Here is an 18,712-nt window from a genome sequence, read left to right as displayed (position 1 = left end):
AACTAAAAAAAATCTGCATCATTATGACCTTACCATTATGAAAAAAATAAAAATAAAAAAAAGAATTTTGGCATCATGTCTCGGGGAGTCAGTGAGTATGAGAAATTATTTCAGGTATAGATCATCCATTCCAGCCAGCTCCCAAAGACCAGACCTGGCCAGCTGGGAGTTTCTAAGTCTGGTGAACTTTTCCTCGGTATTTTTTTGTTTTATGTACTTCCACTTTTGGGCTGATACCAGCACTAGACATGCCTCCGTTGTGGTTCATGCAATATTTATGGCCCAAGAGGTAGCAGAGAGTAGCAAGAAGCAAGCACACATGCACACAGCCGCACACACCCTCGTGTCTGAATCCAGGAGAGTTCCAGCCAAAGGATGAAGACTTGAGAGCGTAAAAAAGATGCTGTGCACCACCTAACTACCAACTCCCCCAGCCCACACTTTAATTCCAGTTAGAAAAATTCTCACTGACTTAAACAGAAGTGTTCAAACAATGTGTAAGTAAGAAATAAGTAAAACCTGGAAAAAACTGTAGTGAGAACTTATGGATGGCCTCTGGCTTCCCATGTGTTCAGCTCTTTGCTCTACCCACACCCACAGCAGATTCATTTCACAAGAATGCCTGAATTTTTGGATTCTTATCAAAGCAAAACCTGAATTGCCAAACGCTAAAGAACCCCCAACCTTTTCCCTGCCCTCTTCTCCCTCCCCTCTCTGCACTGCCTTGGCCTCTGCCTCGCAGCCAAGTGTGGCTGGAAAGGACTTTCTGCAGCCTCCTGCAGCTCTGTGTTGCTGGAGGAGTGCTCACTGCCCAGCCGGTGCCAACATCCCCATCAGAATTGCAGAGGTGATCGGGTCACCACCAGACCAGCCCGAGGTAGCAGGTACATGTGCCCACACTGCAGAATCTTAACCCAAACATCAGCTTCGGTTTCAGTGACTTTTAACACAGACCTAAAGCACTGGGCCGAAGCTGAGCCTGTACGATTTACACTCAAGGTAGAAAATCAGATTTGCTCCTGCCATATTTTTTTCCCTCTAATACCATTTTGAAACCATTGTGGTTTTTTGTTTTGTTTTGTTTTGTTTTTGTTTTGTTTTGTATGTGTTGTGTGTGTGTCTTGTTTGTTTCAGGATTCTTGGTGTTTTGTTTTTTTTGTAGAAGTAAGGAGGTTTCAGAATAAGATCTTAAACCTATTTTTTTTTTTTTTTGGAATGTTAGTTCATCAATAATCAAAAAATGACATCAAAGAAAATGCACTTGTTTCTTTAGGCATAAAGCAAAACACAAAGCTAAGCCAGTAGAAAGACAATGCATTAACCTAATGTTCTTTGAAAACCAATGAACAGTACAAATACTAGATCTGAAGATGCCAGCAGGAGAATATTATGAAGATAGCTGGAAGTACAGCTTCCAGGTTAAGCGATCACAGGAAGATTACAGTAACACCACCACCACCAAGTGATTAATTCGCAGGAAAAAGAAAAAAAAAGAGTTGAAGCCCTGTTTCGATCACTTCTCTAGTTCATAGACTCACATTTCAGCTGGATTCATGCTTTAAATAAATAGAGTTGAGTTTCAAAACTTTCTAACCAACCATCATAAATAAGATTCAAGGGAGCTCCCCTGCTCACTTGCTATTGCTTATCCCTGCTGGCAAAGGAAATGCAACCGTTGGCTTTTGAAAGCCACAAATTTGCAGGGGTCTGGGGCGTGAGCTGGCAGGAGGATCAGGCTCCTCATGTTTGTAATTGAAAAGGACACGAAGTAATGAAGTAATTTCCCTGTCCCTGCTCTCCATGTTTATCAGAGGCCTGTCTGCAGTAGAGGAAGGGTGACAGGGTAATCTGAGCCTCCACAGAAAACCTGCTTTTTCTCCAAAGTTATTTAGGTTTCCATGAGCGCTGGCAGAATTTTGGAAGGAGTCCAGGCGAATGAAGGAATTTGGCTGCTCTGAAAATATCATACAGGAACTTTAAAAATTGAACTGATTTATGCCCTGTAATGTTTTCAATACTGTATAAATTAAGTTTGAGTTTCTAGTCTGGATTTTAAGAAGAAATTTTATATGTTATGAGCCATGAAAGAACTAGAGAAAAAAATCATATTGTATGATAATTCCACCTCTCCTATAAGAAGTGCTAGACTTTGCATATATAATGTGTTCAAAGGAATAATATGGAAAATGCATTACTTTGTAGCATCAAAGGATGTTCCAGAATACCTTGAGGTCCTGACAGCTATTTGGAGTTTGCTAATATCTCACAGCACTGTGAAATATATTAGCAACATGAAGTTTATATGTTCTGTTCGCCCCTGACTAGCAGGAGAGCTGGACTGGGGAGCACTGTAGGCTTCGGAAGTACAACACCTAGAAAGTGTAACCTAATTGGAGAGAGAAAATTATCTCCTACAGAGAACTGCTTAAAGCCACCTTTAGTCTTTCATGTGCAGATGGCTGCGCCCGGGCTTTATTCCCCTTGTGGACACGCTAGCCCATGTCAAATACTCTGAGCAGCGACTTCCACAGCATAGTCTCAGGAAGTCCTCTAGCGTCAATAAACAGCCATGTGCTTTCTGAGGCTTTATGATAAACTGTGAGGTTTTCAAAGGAACCACAATTTGCACATCTAACAAACATAAATATGTTTATCCATGGTGCCTTGTCCTCAGTCAGAGGGAAATACAGCTGTAAATAGCTAAATATATTTCCCTCTTTTAATCATCCATGGACACAACCTCAGCTGGTGATCTGAAGGTTGAGTCACAGTTGATCCCTGATTTGATTAATCACCAGCCTCCTCTGAGGTTTGAGTCTTGTTTCTGGTTCAGAGGTCGGCATGTACAAAACATTACCAGGGAGCTGGCCACCTCTGTGCTAACAAACCTGCGGAGCACGCCGCTGCCCAGCCGCCACCCCAAGCTGCAGGATCGGTGCCTCGCTGCGCAGGCTGGTCCCAGCCTTGGCCCTGAGGAGGAGCATCAGGAATCAGCCCACAGGTAACTGCCATGCAGAAATGTGAGGAACGGACGCTTAGGAGGAGATCACTTTCTTCTGGAGCCTGAAAGAAAAATCAGGAAATTAGCAGCAACCGACAGAGTCACCAGAGAAGTGAAATGATAAAATTAAGGCTGCGCTGGCTGCCAGGCCTGCCTTGGAGAATCGAGAAGAGCGATGTAGGTGGAGAGCCATTCACCGAGCAGCTGGAAAATGGAGTTATTCATCAGGTAACTCTCAGGAGCAGGCACGGACCTTCGGCATGTAGACATGCTGCGGGGCTGCTGCTGCTGTTTTGTATGGAGTGCAAGGGAGCAAAAGCTGTTGTTCTTAACTGCTGGTGCACACCATCGTTCTTTGAGTCACCTTTTCCAAAAAGAGCTCTGAATTTTCTGGCAGCAGTCTTCAGTCCAGGATCGCTTGTAACCAGCGCCATCCCCAGCTACTTATTTGTGTGCAAGTATCCTCCTCCGCGTCTTTCCATGTGCAAATGAGACAGTTGACATTCCTAATCTTTGGTACAAATGATTGTGCATGGGCAGATTAAAATAAAAATAAAAAAATAAAAATAAATAAACATATATGAGAAAATAAATATATAAAAACATATATATAATATTATATGTATGTATATACATACATACAAATATATATATGAGAAAATTAAAAATTAAAATTAAACTCTTCCAGGAGAGGTGTTCCCTCTCCGGCTCCCCCCTCTCTCTGTGCTTTGTGGCATTCACAGTGTATAAGATATATACTGCCACACAGTCCTTTGAATTAAGGCAGCAGCCCTTCTTTTCCTTCATTTTGTGACATTAATGGCTTCTACACCTCTTGGCCGCTTGCGACAGGCAACAACCTCACCCTTTCAGCAGGACAGCATGCTAAGGATATACTTTCCTCTTTTTCCAAAACACGGAATTTCTCCCTCCTCTCCGTACCCATAATCCTGGCATGTCCAAGGTACAAACCAGAACCAACACCAGACCAACGCCACCTTCTATACTTGTGAAAATGGACCAGCAATAATCCCAAAGGTGTTCTTAGTTCTGTAGAGAAACCTAGAAATTTAACCCATTGGGAATGGGTTTTTCCACAGGGACTCCCAGCAGACTGTAGAAAGTCCCAGATTTACAGTGTAATCAAAATTACATTTTTAGTTATATTTTCTACTGTGTGTGTTTATTTTTTTCCTCTGCTGCAGTATTCTGCAGGCCTTAAAGAAGTGTCCCTGTATCTTAGCACACAGAGGTCTTGGGATATTACTTGAAAACAGTACACCAAGAGGAAATTGTGCAATCAATTCCATGAGAATGCCTCCCTCAGCAATAAACACTGCCTGTGCCAAATAAATGGGTGATGTGCGTCATAAATTTCCTTTTCCTGTCAGAGCAGCCACAAGAAATGGATGAAGTTATGCACATTTGTATAAAAATAAAAACGTGTTATTTGCTCTCCAGCGCACTGCCGACAGGCCACTGCAAGCACCACGGAGTCACAGAGCACCGAGCAGCCGAAGGCAGAGCCCCTCACACACAAAGGAAAGCACATCCAGTTTTTCTCACAGTCCTATTACGCCAGTTCCAGCCTCACTGGTCACAAACGATGAAGGAATGCCTTAATTTTTGCATGCAACTCAAGCCCCCATTGAAGGCATCGTGTTTTGAAGGAGGAGGTGTTTACCACTTGCTGAAAATCAGACCTAGGGACACGGTCTTGGCTGAACAGCCCAGGCTTGACAGTCCAAAATCGCTAGCAGCTGGACTGGAAAATGAGGACTTTTATCCTTTTTTCTAGGTAGTATTTTTCCTTCTGACCATAGTTACAGAGTGAGAAACTTCCTTCCATTGATATCAAAAGTATATAACCCATCAGCACTACACAGCAAGTGCAGCTCCTCACCTGATGTAAATAAGCACAGGTCAACATTTCAACACCTCTCACAAAGCTCACCCCCTCTGACTATGGAAACAACAACATTTGGGGCTTATTTCTTCTATTTATTTTAATATTCTTTATTCTGCCCCTTTCCAGTGGGGTTCCTACCTGCAGAACACTCCGATCCGTGGTGAGACCATCTGACCCCAAGCCTCTCTGTGTGCCCGCAGTGGTGCTGAGCACATCTCCTTGCACAGCTCCAGAGACCAGGACTGCAGGGTACACACTGACACAAAGTGGTATTGCCTCTGCTTGTACCTCTCCTCAAGAAAGAGTGCATCTTTACCAGCCGCTTCCATAGGATTCCTGTCTCAACGGGGGAAAAAGAGAGAGCTGTCAATGCTGATATAAAAGAAATATAATTCAGGCAGCTGCTATTTGTGTTTTATTTTTAGATGTCTTTATTTTTTCCCCTTAGACTGCTCTCAATTTCTATAATATTGTTGTTTTTTTTTTTCTCCTAGGTCAAACAGCATCTGTTGTATAAAAAGGAAAGTAAACTAATTTGCATTATCAAGTTCACATCCTTCCATTTAGAGTTGCCTTACTAGGAATTGCCCTGCTCTGCCCTCTGGTACTTCATGAATTAGAGTCCATAAGAAGATCTTGGCATGACTTTAGCATCGCTAATCACTGCACAGGCCTTAATTTGATAAAATGCAGCTGCTGCAGAGCAGGATTTACAGGCTGCATCCATACCACCCCAAGACGAGGGCAGTGGAGCAGCTGTGGGTGCAGCACCCTCCTCCCCTCCTTGCTGCCTCCTCTGAAAAATCCCAGCTCTTTGAGGCACAAGATGAAATCAATAGCTGTACACTGATTTGATCCCAGCTGGCATTTCATACACTGAAGTGCCAACCTCTCCCCTTCTATGTCAAAAGGAGCCAAGAGTTAGAGCAAGCAGGAAAGAGAAGCATAACAACCAGCTGCCCAGATGCGTTCCTCACAAGCAAAGACATCATTCTCATGTTGGTCACTTCCAAGAGCTGTTGGTTGAGCTGTCAGACACAGGAGTCAATGAAGAAATGACTCTCTTGCTTGGACGGGCAGGTGAATACTTCAGGAAGCCAAAGAAATCTCTGATGGAGCCAAGTTGTTTTTCCTGTGACTCAGTCCTGATCTTTGGTGCTCACTTTCTTCCTCTGCTGTTACTTTTGATTTTCAAGCTATAAAGATGAAAGCTGTAATAGTTTCCACCATATCTTTCATTAGGGAAAAAAAAATACAAAATAAAGCCACCCTTAACTTTTCCATAAGGCTCTTCTCTAAGAAGATGACAATTTACTAACATGAAAATCTTTGCTGGTACTTCCTAAGGTTAAGGGAAAAAAAAAAAAAAGTAATCTCCATATGTTCACATTTGTTCTTTTAGGTAAGTAAGCAAGTTCTCAGTAATTTGACTTAACTGCTAGGATATGATGGATTTCCACAGCAGACTTTTTCTGCCTGAACACGGTATGAAGAGCCCTCATGCATAGAAAAGAAGATACAATGTGAATAAGCATATGCAGAACTGATTTCCATCCTGATCTGAACCTTCAGTGTATTTCTAAGCAGCAGCAAAACCCTTATTGCTGATCATGAAAGCAGTAATTTGCCAGCACACAGCTGGCCAGAAGAAGATCCTCCCCAGTTGTTTGTGCTTCTTGCTGAGGTTGCAGTCTCAGAGGAGCACACGGACACTGCTCTGAGACCCCCTCCTTCCAGATGCAGCTCAGGTAGGAACGTGTAGCGAGCCTAACCAGCCTACCTTCACTCCCAGAGACAACATAAAGCACACTTCCCTGCTGAAAAACAGCAGAAATTGCTCCTCACAACAACATCCCATGGTGAGGCCAAACTAAAATAAGTACAGGTGTCTCAGTGGGAGCATGGGGGTGGCTGCACAATCTCTAATGCTCCAAGGTTGCTGCCTGAGCCACCTAGTGGCTGTACCCAGACAGGTGAAGTCTCACAGCCCTACAGCCGAGACACAATCTGAAGGCCAAATTCTCTCTTTCACTTGGATCTTCTTGTTCAAACTTTCAGGGGAACAGACACTTGCTGCAGCTGGTACCAACCAGAGCATCCCATGGCTGGCACTTGCCCCTTTGCTCCACACCAAGCTCCTGGCAATGCACGGACCTCCAGGCACTGGCATGTCCAAAAACACTCTCTGCCAACACACCCCAAAAATCAAGAGATATGTAGATTTGCATCTATTGCCTAGAATTGTGGTGCTCCTTGTCTAGAAAAAAAACTGCTGAGATTTGTGAAAGAGCAGGATTTTGTACAATGGATTGAACAGTTGATGCTTCCAGTCCAGTCAGAAAGCCTCACAAGAAGGGCCGTATTTTGGAGCTTGAAGTATTTCTGTTCCCAGAGGGCACTAGGGTATGGAGAATCATGCCACAGTTTTTATGGTTAACTGCACATTTCTTTTCAATCTCTGAAGGGCTTGGGGTTTGTTTGAATTGTGAATGATGGCTCATGTCCCAGCTCTGTGTGTGACATACTCCTCTAGTGACAAAGTTCACACATTGAGCCTCAGTCGAGAATCCACACGTAGCCTGAAAGTTGCTGGCACCCTCAGCGTATAATTGAGATCATATGAGACCCAGCATTTCTCTCACTTGCCCAGTTACATCCAACAAAAGGACCAAACGATCCTCTTTGCCCTGAAAATTTGAAAGGTATGTCCTTGGCTTTTGAAAGGTATCTCTTGGCTTTTACTTACACACCTTCATTTCTAGCTATAATTTCTATTTAAACATTTCTTTACACACCGAGCATTGCCCTGGTACTTTATGCTATGACCATTTCCCACAAGATAGCGAGGCAATATTTTGAAAGGCAGCAAAAAGAGTTAAAAGTGCAAGTCCCCAGTCAAAATCTTACCCAGGTCAAATAGTTCCATGAGCAAGGAAGTTACATGAGCAGCACAACATGGACACTAACCTCAGTGGTGCCAAGAGATTATTTTGTCAAGTTACTCTAAAGACCTGTATTTAAAGGGATAAAAGGCTGGCTTGGCAAATTGAAATAGCAGGGATAATTCCACAGATTTTATAGCAATAGCCAATTCTGCTCCAGGGGATTTAAATGGCAAGAATAAAAAGAACAAGTTTTCTTTTTCTTAGGAGACAGCTATTTTATCCCTTTGTGCATCAGCCTGTTGGTTGTTGTATCAATTAATGAAAAGGAAAAAAAAAGAACCATTTTAATTGCTGTCATTTAAGCTGCTGTGTTGATTGTGACATATGACTAACAGCTTAAGGTCCATACAAACCTGAAATGCTCAGCATTCCTCCAGTGGTCAGGGCTGGTTAAAAGAGAGGAGCAGAAGAAATGGGTATTATGACAGTTTGTCAAGTGCATTCCTTACCTGGCACAACTGTGTCGTGTAGACTGCCTCTGGGCATTGATTGACAAGCTTACCGTAATCCTAGGGAAAGCAAAAATAAGATTGTCTCTTGTACAGCTCAAACGAAATCAGCTGTCCTCCATAGCTGGGTAAATTCAGAGCAACTTGCTGAACTTGCTCTGAATTTACACCAGTGAAAACAAAGGAGGACTTCTGGTGTGGAATTTGTATGATTAGAACCAGCTGTACTATTGTGAACTCTTCTGAGTGTGGAAGGAAAGCCACATCTAAGGGTTTTGATGGTCATTTTGAGTAATATTCCACGTCCTGCCTTCAGTTTGGTTGTTGAGTTTCTCCTTTTCCACAGCAACAACTTAGATTTCTTTCCATCCAAATCTATGGGCAAAAAAGTATTGTTCACCCTGCCACACAGCATGTAAAACTCAAAGTAGCAACCCCTCGTCAGAGCCTGGGCTCCTTCAAGAGTCTGAAGAAGCAAGGTGACTAAATCGTCTCAGTACCTGGGCAGGGGTGGAGGAGAAGCAATATATTAGGGAAAGACAAAGAAACCCAGACTGGTGGTAGGAGGGAGAGAGGGAATGAAAGGGGAAAATGAAAAGAGAAAGGAGAGGTAGAGGGAAGAAAGCAAGAAAAAGACCCAGACAGAGAAATACTCTGGAGAAAAATACAGCCGACTTCAAAATTCCTAACCTCTGTTAGAGCTTAGAGGGATAGTCTTTGTGCTCCTCAGATTTCCTCTTCAGATGATGAATGGACGGGGTGGGCAGGAACCTGCCGAGGACAAACCCGGCGCTCTCGCCTTTGTTCACACGCGGATTCTGCAGGGCTGCTCTTTGTTGCCGTACACTGCAGCACACCGTGGCAGTGGCCAACACTGCTGACAATACTCAGGTGAGATCTGATGCCTTTTACAGTAACAGACATATCGCCTCGTTTGTTTTATATCCTGTCCCTCTACTAACGCAGCCGTGTCACCTGCTTGCCCTTTTACTACAGCTGTGATCTAGGCAGACACTTCCAATGATTTTTCCAAAAGAAACGAACCCCCAACACCACCAAATCCCTCTCTTAATCCCTCTGCTGAATGCTTGCTCTGTTTATCACTTATTCCCCTGTCTGATTCCCTGCTTGATTAATTACATTTGTCTGCATTGAACTCCGTCTTGCCATTTGTTGGCAGAGTCACCGGAGAGATCTCGGCGCTGGCGAATCTGCTCAGGTTGTGCCTGGTTTTGGAGAGACCTCAAACTAAATTCTGTCTTCCCTTTGCAAAGCCAGAGTAACTTCACAGCTGCACCATGCTGCTGAGGGGCCGGCTCGCTGTTTTCAAAGCCTAAAGAATACACACACTGGCTTCTCTGAAGCGTGATGGCACGGCATGGCCCCAGGGACACCAGTGACTGCAGACTTGTGCCAAAAACTGCCCCCACCCAAGAGAGACGTGAAAGGGCTCCTGGCTGGGCAGGCAGAAGGGGGACAGCTAGGATGTTTTGCTGCTGGTGGTGCCAAACCTGGGCTGCCTCAGCGACATGAGCATGGTGGGGCACCTTTGTGCTGTCTGGATTATGCGTTACAGAGGTCCTGAAACAGTCCCAAGAACAGCCTTCTGCCAGCTTGAAAATTTTTCATCTGTGCTTATTGTCTCATACCTGCCCTTGAGCTGGTTTTGATCCAACAGCCTCTATTACCTCCTCTTCCTTTACCTTTTGCCTTAGCTATTAATCTCTGATGTGGAACTTTGTGAAACGCGCTTTGAAACTCTAAGCACACTGCTGAATTCCCCTTATCTAGCCTGGCAGTAATATCTTCAAAGAACTCCAGGAGGTTAGTTAAGTATGACCTCCTCTAGCTTCAAGCTCAGCTTCCCAGCAAGCCCTTCACTTCTTTGCGAGAGATGAGAGGAAGAGGACGGGGAACTCTGGGACAAAGAGGAACATCACCGTTACAATAAAATCAGCAGCAGACACAGCTTCGCTCCTGCTGCCCAGCACATTTTTAAATTACATTGGTGACACCACACTTTCTGACTGGGCCTTGCTTTACAAGGGCCCAATGGAAACCCTGTCTCACGGGCAAGCTGCCACTGTCCTCACTGGGAAGGGGCTTCAAAGGGGCAGCGTGGATTTCTGAAATAAAGCTGAGGACCCAACTGCACCTTTTGTACCTTTGGATACCTCCCCACAAACCACATTAATGCTTGCTTGTTGTCAAGTTTCCAGCTTTCAGTCCTGTCATCCATGGAGTCATTTCAGACTTATTTAATGCTACAGGAAATGTTTTCCCAATGGAGGTGGCCAAACACAGGGACAAGCCTCCCAGAAGGGTAGGTCCATCCTTGGAGACACCTGAGCATCAGCTGGTCAAAGTCCTAACCAACACCACCTAACTTCAAAGCTGGCCCTGCTTTGAGCAGGAGGGCAGGCTGATGACTTCCACATTTTTGTTGGGATAAGGCTAATTCATGGTTCTTATCTTCCATTTGGTCCCAGCCCCATCCTCTAGCTCTTAATTGGCAAGTGCAGGAACCTAAACTTAATTGTAACCTGTCCCTTGCCCTTCCAGAACCTCAGCTGGGATTAGGTACTCATAGAGGAACTCTGAGAGTTCCCTCCCTTCTCCACCAGCCTAAGCAGTATTTAAAGTTTATCTCTACAATGGAGTCCACATTTTAATTCCACCTCCAGTTGCAATGTGCCGATTTTCCCCTTGCACTGTACTTTCTGCTCCCTCACAGAGCACCTTGCTGTGTTTCCATTCACACATCATCCCTTGCTGGTTTCTCATTTACATCATAATACCGGAGTTGCTGTTTACACTGAGCTGCACAAAGGTATGTTTTACATCTTACTGTGGTGTGATCATTAACATCACACTGCTGGCCCCAGGGAGTTTCATGACTGGATTCAGATCCATCTGTCCTGTGTTCCCAACAGGGGTTCCCCCTGCAGGCCTGAATATTTTGGCAGGAGACAATTCAAAATGTGCAAAGCACTACATGTCAGGCAGAATGTGTTACCTTAAATGATGATCTATTATATGGATGTGCCTGTTGTTTTGTATTTTACCTCTTTAAAGAGCAGCCTCTTCAGAACTCGTGGTGCAATCTATGCTCCATCACAACAAAACTGCCAGGTGTATCTGTAGTCAGGCAAACACCCCTAATGTTCTCAATTTATAGATAAACTTCCTCCCAAAAGAATATATATGTTAAAAGAAAAAAAAAAAGACACAATATAGTTTTCCTTATTTACAGATGATCCAGGGTTAGTGGCTTCTGCTGCATTCTCTTTATAGGCTTGAACCTCAAAAGTACATATAGTACCTGCACAGCCTGTCTGGAAACTAAAATAAGGGCACATGTGGTGATGTTCCAAATTTAACCCACATGGCCACAGGGTGATATTGCTCCGAGTGTTACTTGTGGGAAGAGGCATGAACGAAGCATTTTAGACGTGCCAACAACCACACTGTCCACAGGCAGCAGGACTCAGGCAGGGGGAAGGAACAAGGGAATAGCTGTACAGCTACTTTGGAAGTAAACCTCTACTTGACCAAATCGAGGTGGAAACAAGAGCTACAAAATAAAAATGAGGATGGCGAACATGTATTTTCTTTATAGGAAGTCCTGTAGAGCTTCTGTCACTTTGAAATAGACTTTCCTTCTTTTTCCTCCTCACTTGTATTTACACCTAGGGCTTCCTGCAGCTGCCCTTGAGCTCCTTTCCGTGGTGCCTATCTACCATTTACTCAAGTACTTCAGATCAGATCCCTCAAGATGAGATTTTAAGGAACATGTGCAGATAGACAAAAACGAGCAGCTTTTTACCTTCAGGAGTGAGAACAGACCTTAGCTCACTGTCTGCCCTCTGCTCTTCTGTGGCCTTGGAGGGAAGAGGCACCTTCATCTGCACTGGTGGGAAATGTCTCTCCAGCTTTGAAGACAAAAAGTCACTCCTGATGCTTGGCACAGAGCAGGCTCAAAGTTGCAACCTGAAAGTGGTTAGTTTCTCTGAAGGAAATATAAAGAAATAAATAAGAAAGAAAAAAATTACTAGCAGAATAATAAGTATGGCAGAGCTTATTTTAAACAATAGCAATCTCTGTAGGCTTCTCAGAAGTTGCAATGCATACACTTGCAAACAGAAGTGTCCTCAGGAGACATCCACAACACAAACTGGGCCCCAAGGCTGGCTGAGGGCTGTGTCCTTTCATCTGAAATACACAGCTCAGACTGACCTTTAACGAGGAAAAATAAAAAGGGAGGTGGCTGCTACTGAGTCACACGGAGGGGAAAAAATAAGGTGTGAGTTATGACGGGGAAGAATGGAGAATATTTAGAAAATCCTGGGAGGCAGAATATTTTGAGAGCTTCTGAATGTGGTAGACACACTAAGAGCTCTGTTTTTGCAGGAGTGGTTGCTTTGGAGTGGGTTCATTACTGGGTCTCCCTAGGTGTTCTCAGGAGAGATGTCTGAAGTCTGAGATTTCAAAATCCACTGGCACTTCTGAAAATCTTGGTTTCTTATATGTTCCTGTACTGCTCCAATCACTGCAGAGCCCCAAGTTTACTTAGCATTAAGAGTCATTAAAAGAATCAAGACAGACATCTTTCTAGGAAGTTGCTGTGCCCAGATCTAGCAGATTCAGGCCCCACAATTTGGCAGGAAAACTCCATGTCATGCTAAACCTGCAGTGCAGGTAGAAAGCTCAAAGAGACAGGGAGGCTCCTCAGACTCTGCCCAATGCTCATAGGTGAAAAAGAATTTAAAAACTCAGTGTCTCTTTTTTTTTTTTTTCCCTTCAGTTTAGGGCTACAACACCAATGTAAAGGTGTAGCACAGATATTCAAACTGGCTTAAAACAAGCCAGCAACTCAGTGATTATGGTAGCACCTTACCCAGCACAGGCTGGATGATCATCAGCACTGATTTACTCACTTTCTCAGGAGAGCTTTGCGCTGAGTGGTGGTCCCTGTCTATGTTTGGCTACAACACCCACCATACATGGGGGAGGTGACCTGCAGCTACACCTACTCACATCTAGAGGAGGAACTGAGAAGGCTGGCGGCTGACCTACATCTACCCATAGCATCCACTTTGCAAGCCTACACAGGGTTCAAGCACCTGTGCCCTTGCCAACAAGCCCAAAGCAGCCTTTACCTGGGGACTTATCTTCACCCAGTGACTGTGCCTGCCACAGCACAACTTTATGCCAGTCGGAAAAGTCGTGGGGAGGAAGGTGGAGAAAAAAAAATCACTGTGAATTAATCAAGCCATCATCAGTGGCTCCAGGTGCAATAGCTGTACAAGAAAAACAAATAAATCAACCCATGGTTAAAAATAGCCCTTTTGATTACTGTCTTCAGTCTTCGTCTAAAGACAGCATAACGACATAACGTTCTCTCAGGAGCTAACCCTTGTCCAATATTTTACTGCTGCTGCCCTTAGAGTTAGTCAATACTTGCAGAAGATAGGGAGGTAGATTGATTAGAGGTAAAAGATACCTCTACTGTACATGCTTGCTCTTGCAGAGCCCAGGATACTGCCCGCGGGGGTCACTGGAGGGACCCCAGTACCCACACAGCCCAATGGCCATGCACAAACCTTCATGGCCAGAGTCACACCAAGAGAGAGTCCGGTGGCCAAGCAGCCAGCCGAAGGCAGTTAACACTCATTTTGGACACCTGGCCTCCCAGACAGCATTTGTGTTGCTGTTCAGGTCTCACAACTGCAATACTGCACTCTTGGAACTCCTGCCGACCTCGCTGCAAATTAATGCTCATGAAATGTACCTCCAGCAAGCCTTATTGCCTCTGAGTCAGCTGTCGTTCCTGGTAGAGTCTGGTAATGCTCGGGTCCTGAAAGTACTCAGACAACAGTAGAAATAAAACGACAGGGGGCAGGAATAGCAGCGGTTCATCACTAATTTTTAAAAATGTTTTAAATTTATTTTGACAAAACACATCACTAAGAGAAAAATCAGTTTCATCAGAGTTCTCGTTTCCAGCAGATTCCTAACTAAGTTATCAAGTGCAAATCAGAGCTTCGTTAAAACACATAAATAAATGAAAGAAAGAAAGAAAAAGATCTCAAAACGCCTGCAATGCCGGTGCGCTCACTGCAGCGCCCTGCCAGGGTCAGCTCCCTGCAGGCGCCCAGCACCGGGGGGTGCGGAGCGGGGGGTGCGGAGCGGGGCCGCCCCCTGCTGCACAGCGGCCGCGCTGCAGGCGCCGGTCCCGTCCCCGCGGGGTGCCCCCGGTGCTGAGGATGCTCCGGTCCCGTTCCCGGGGGGGCTGCTCGTGTTCTGGCTGAGCAGCCCCCGCTGCTGCCACCGGGGTGCAGCGCAGTGAGCAGCCCAGCGGCTGTGGGTGGTCGCACTGCTGTAAATGTCCGGTCCTCTCTGGAACACTGTTACGCTTGCGGCCTCAATTAAATCTCGAGGCAGTAAATGAGACAGGTTAATCACAGGGCTTGTTTCTGCAAACCCAAGTGTCTTCGGCTGGTTTTAAATGTGGCACCTTCTCGCTTCAATATCTGCTTGAGAAAGGGTAAACAGGAGCAGCCAGTGTCTGCTTTCATGCTACTCATTACTTTGATACACTATTATATTTCCTTTATTAATTATTCCACTTATTAGCTGGGCCAGACTCTTCAGTTTCTCCTCACACGAAAGTTTTCCCTGAACCCAGCTTGTGGACAATAAGCCCCCATCTTACCTCGTGAAGCATCCATCACGTTTGACCCAGTCTCACCAGTGCCAGGTGAAGTCCACCAGCTCCACCTACCTGAACATTTGCACTGCCGGGCTGTGTGTCTCACACATGGTCAGCCCAGATGGGCAGTCCTTCCTTTCCTGCATTTATCTGAGCAGTATAATCACCACTGTCCCACTACCAGGAATCAAACTCCATTTTAAGTGTAATGAAGGGCCAGCTCCTCCTCCTGCTGAAAGAGAAAAATCACTCTGATTATACACAGAGATTTTCCAGAAATGATACACATAAATAGGTAGCCTCAGTGCAGTCTGACTCATTTAGACTCCTTTTTTCAGGCTTCTGGCCTCACATCATTTGCCCAAGAATGTCATTTGTCCAAGTACCACCACCGCTGACAGCAGTGAGTTCTCACCCCAAAACTACGTGTCCTTCTGCTGGCACCTGGATCAAGGAGGCTCAGACAACTATGAAGAATGAGTTGGAGCTTTCCTGCAGGAAGGAGACACTTGTTCTCCACTGGAAAACCCTGAAAGCCAAGCATTTCTTCTGAAATGACGCTCTGAAATAGCTCTAATGACTCACTGCATGGTGAATCACTGCCCTGGCTGCACTGGAGGACTAGGAACCACCATCCCACGCTGCCCAGCCCTCCGGGTGGCTCAGCACCCCACAGCCTCACAACATCAGCACCACATCCAGCCAGAAACTCACTGCCGAGAGCCCCTTGGCCCATGGGGTGCAGCTTCCTCCTTAAAGCAAGGGAGGAAGTTACCCAGTAAGTTACTTACCCAGTAAGTAATGGCTATGGATGGCATCGTGCTCTTCCCCCTTCCTCCATCCGCCCAGGATGGCACAATCTCCTGGCCGAGTCCTCATAATTTGGCAAAAGTGCCATATTCAGGCCTAGGATAATGGAAGAAATGTAGTGGTTAATGACGTTTCCACATTGTAATAATCACTAGCGATACGTACCGTGCTAACGCACCACATACTGAGAGTGGACTGGACCATGCACAAGTCTGGTTGCAAAAAAATCAGCTTGTGAACAGGTAGCACAGTATGACCCGAGCACAACACTTGAGTCCTTATGTCCCTGGGTTACTGCTTGCTTCTTAATCTATTCAAACCAATGTAACCTGTCTCTACTGGATGTATCCACCATGGCATGTGCCTCTTCGTGGGACTGGCATCTCTACGTGCTTCTAGCATTGAAATGAAGATAGGAAAGGAAGGGTTTTGGAAACGTGATTCAAGTCTTCAACCTGACTTGAAAACTATTGGGCAAGAGACACAGGGTGACGTTTCCAGAAACACTTACATGGCACAGAAGCACACAAATTAAACCCACAAAGGGACATGGCTTAGACCTTTCATGTTCTCCCAGAGGGGTTTTGTATCACTTAATGGACCACACTCTGCCCACAAACCCATTTTCACAAGCCTTCAGCGGCTTTCATCTTTTGTATATTTTAAATTAAGATTTGAGCCATTCAGCTTGTGAAGGCAGTGACTGGTGCACAGACTGAGGCACCACCATCTCCCCACGTCCAGAGACAACTTACTGGGAGTCCTGCAGAAAAACAACCCCGCTGGGCTTTGCCAAGGCACAAGTGTTTCCTGAAAGCTGCACCATGGCAATGGAAATTCTTTCGGCTTTGGGCTGTTTCCCTCACTGATGGATTTTATTAATATAAAAAGCGTTCGTGAAAAATGTACACGTATTTACCAGTATATTTCCATTAAAAACACAGATCAACACTGTTATTTTTAGCAATGTTAAAAATATCTGTTTCCGAGTGGGATCACTTCTCCGTCTTTATTAATAATTCCCTATTGTGAGCAAGAGGAGTATCATTTTCCTTACACCTTTAGGGAACAAACAATTTTCCCATTTCCTACGACACTAATATACTTTTAATGGCTGTAAATTGTGCACACATAAGAAGTGAAAGATTCCTATCATTTCAATCTACGTGAAAGTTTCAGCTGCAGCATTTACCTTCTTCTGACTCACTGATTTTAAAATTACAGGAATGCCCCCACAGATCTTTGGAATTAAAGTAAGATACAGCTTCTGGTTTAAAGTGTGAAGTTAGCCTCCTGAGGTGGGCAAATTAATACCGTGCAAATCCAGATTCAATCTAAGACTGAACTTCTTGCAAAGCTTTGAAGAAATTATTTTGTGAAGTTTGCTTTGCATCTGTAAATGTCCCCTTACCTTCCTAGGTAGGTCAATGGGAGTCAGAAGATGACACATACCCACCTCAGGTAATTTCTGCAGAGCTCTTCACCTGGACTGGGGACAGCCAACAAGTCCAGCATTTTTTTCCACACTGAAACGAGCATTTCTTGAGACTATTGCAGTGGTACCCACATCCCAGGCATATTAAATGGCCTGATTTGGAGCAGAACTTTGATTCATAACCACAGCAGGCAACACAGTTCCTTGCAGCACACCAGGAGTAAGAAGAGCTAAACGAGAGATGGAAGATGGGTTGAGAGAACACATCAACGAGCAGCTAAGGAGAAAGCAGCAGTTGTGATGAGGTTCAGGACTACACCAGTTCCTCTTAAGATCCCTCTTACATTGCCAAGTAAAACCCACACTCTTTGTCAGGATTAATACCGCAGTTAGAGACCAATTTAGTGCTACTCTGTTTGTGACAGCAGATCTACTACTGCAGCCTACAAGTCACCGTTATCACATTTCTGCCTCTGATAGCTGTCTGTATCCTAATGGTGAGACACCAACCGTTACTAATCAAATTAGTAGTAGCTGGAATAAATGCACAGGAATGCATCCCATCCTAGGATTTTTCTATTAGCCAGATTTTGTTGGAGAAGAGAACGTGCAGCTGTATGTGAGCAATCACAACGCTGAGGACAACATGTCACTACTGAGTCTCAAGCCTATGATTCCCAAAACCTCCCTTAATGCCTGCTTGCAGCCTCCACATTGCAGGATAACACGCATCCAAAACAAGTAACACAGGCACAGGCTATTTGCACTCAGTGCTTGAAGACTGTGCTTCTGCACTGAACCTGTGTCCTTTAATAAAAGGTCATTCATCAAGTGCAGCGTCAAAACACAACTCATCTTCCGAGCTGGCTGTGCAACCTGTCCTAAACGTACCCAGGAAACCTCCCAGTAGCCGGGGAGGGGGAAGAGCATGTTCTATTTCGTAGGGGAAAAAAACAAGAGAGACAGAGACAGATGTCACCACGCAACAAATAAATTCAGAAGGTACAGCTTCTGGAGAAGAACAATACATTTATAATATAATTATGGCAGAACGGGAAAGAGACTGATAAACTAGTCTTAACTCACTCCCCCAAGTTCTAAGTGGAGATGTGCTCACTGGTTTAACTTTCCACTAAGATTACAGCTGTGTGACATTGGAGCCTATGAATTTAGATAGCTCATTGGTTGTAGGAGACTAAACACATACCCGTATCAAGTATGTTTTCAGATCCTTCAAACATGAGGGGAATTCAGGTAGAGTATCGTGTGCTGCCGCCGCCTGGAGTCTCTGACACAACTCTGAATTTCTATTACAGCTTTTATACATAACTTTCAGACTTCATTAATTCTGGTGGAATTATGATTCGTCTTTCACTTTTTTAAGGTTATGTGTGACAAAAAAATTATGCTTTCAATTTGTAAAACCAAATACCTATGTGGGACCTGTCGCC

The 18,712-nt window shown here is 44.7% G+C and overlaps 1 long non-coding RNA gene across 1 annotated transcript in view; it reads right to left on the bottom strand.

Annotated features, from left to right (window-relative positions):
• LOC137863847 (uncharacterized) overlaps positions 1 to 8,296 on the bottom strand; it is a 52,063-nt gene extending 43,767 nt beyond the window's left edge. Inside the window, exons 1-4 of the long non-coding RNA XR_011101186.1 lie at positions 5,888 to 8,296; positions 5,049 to 5,246; positions 3,156 to 3,512; positions 2,889 to 3,063 (exon numbers count right to left, since the gene is read on the bottom strand). This is a non-coding gene — a long non-coding RNA (uncharacterized lncRNA). The remainder of the gene's footprint in view (positions 1 to 2,888; positions 3,064 to 3,155; positions 3,513 to 5,048; positions 5,247 to 5,887) is intronic.
• Between the last annotated feature and the right edge of the window lie 10,416 nt (positions 8,297 to 18,712).

This window comes from Anas acuta, chromosome 13 (genome assembly GCF_963932015.1).
Source record: "Anas acuta chromosome 13, bAnaAcu1.1, whole genome shotgun sequence".
Classification (NCBI taxonomy): domain Eukaryota; kingdom Metazoa; phylum Chordata; class Aves; order Anseriformes; family Anatidae; genus Anas; species Anas acuta.
Note: the sequence above shows the minus strand (reverse complement) of the source record. Positions and strands in the feature narration are given on the sequence as shown.